This window comes from Elephantulus edwardii, unplaced genomic scaffold (assembly GCF_000299155.1).
Source record: "Elephantulus edwardii isolate Elephantulus edwardi_28Jun2011 unplaced genomic scaffold, EleEdw1.0 scaffold00394, whole genome shotgun sequence".
NCBI lineage: Eukaryota > Metazoa > Chordata > Mammalia > Macroscelidea > Macroscelididae > Elephantulus > Elephantulus edwardii.
This window is the reverse complement of record NW_006400144.1, coordinates 302235-303844: the sequence shown is the minus strand read 5'-3', so window position 1 is coordinate 303844 and position 1610 is coordinate 302235.

The window sequence follows — 1610 nt, the reverse complement described above, 5'->3', positions numbered from 1 at the left end:
GGGGAGGGGAGGGGAGGGAAGGGAAGAAAAAGTGTCATAAAAGTGTCCATCCTCTTCAGAAAGAAAGCAATGTGGGAAGGTCTATTCACCAAGGTGAATAGATAATGCTTCATCCTCTGGGTATGTCTTGGGGCTGGAGTCTGGGTCAAATGAGATGCTGTCACAAAGAGTTCAAAGTCTGCCAGACAGTTCTTATTTTAGTCCATTACTTTTGACATCCCACCCTCGATGTTCAGGATCGATTCTGTGAGTGGCGGGAATGAGTGTGTTTGAGACAGCAAGGTTGGCACAGGATAGAACGGCATTTACGGCTCTTGTACATAGGGTCGCTATGAGTAGCAAGTGACTCGATGGCACATAACAACAATGTACCTAAAACACTAACTCTATGCATGTCAGTATCTGCTCCTGGTTCTGATGCCTCAATTTTTCCAAGCATTAACTTCTGCCTCTCTCCATTGGTTCTAATTTAACAGTAGGGGAGAATATCCGATAATCACTGCTGTTACTAAAAGTTAAGAAAGGTAGTTTATTCTAGCATACTGTATAAAAGGAAAAAGACAACTAGAGTATGAGTGTTGGCATAACCAGCAGCCAGTTCTCTCAAGACTCGGGATAGCTACATCGTACAGAAAGAAATGCGCAAGTTACAATATTGAAAGCTCTGGTAGCTTTTCCTTGTTGTTGCTGTTATGTGGAACTAGGAACATTATAGTCAAAGTTAGATGGATCTTAGCTGAAAGTAGAAGAGTACCAGAGGAACGTCTGTGTTTCATTGACTATGTAAAGGCTTTTTTGGCTATGTGGATCACAACAAACTGTGACTGACTGAGAAGAATGGGAATCCCAGAACACTTGATTATGCTTATGTGAAACCTGTTCTTGGACCAGGAGGCAATCATCAGAACAGAGCAAGGAAATACTAAGTGGTTCAAAATTAGGAAACGTGTACACCAGGGATGCATCCTATCCTATACCTTTTCAACCTATATGTGGAACAGATCATCTAAGAGGCTGGGCTTTATGAGGAGGAATGTAGCATTAAGATTGGAGAAAGACTCATCAACAACCTGCATTATGCAGATGACACTCATTGACTTAGTGGTGCTACTAAACGTAAGGAGTTCTTTCAGTAATCAATTGCCAATAAGACAGATGGATTGCAAAATCCATATGCACTTTATTACAGATCTGAGAGGACAGTGAGTTCCTGTCAAAAACTAGCTTCTCCTCTAGTAGGGGTCATTAGTCTTTTATACCAGGGTGAGACAGAAACTTAACAATCCACATTTGTTAGTAAAATCAAAGAATTTCTACATCTGAAGAAAACCATTCACATACAGTTCCAGTAATCAGGCAATGTACAAAAGAGTTAACACATGACTGAGAAAAACAGGTCTTGAAAAGATAAAGACTAACTAAGGAAAGGCCCACCTCCCCACCTGGAAAACAGGTAGATTAAGATACAATTTACCCGGCGCTGGCTGAAAATTGCGTATGACTTCATCCATAGCCACTGGTGAGAGTCAGCGCCCAGAGCCATCAGGGGCTTTAAGCTCGTTGCCCACTGCTGTGGTGTGGACAGCTGAAACCCAGGCCCCGACAGGCAC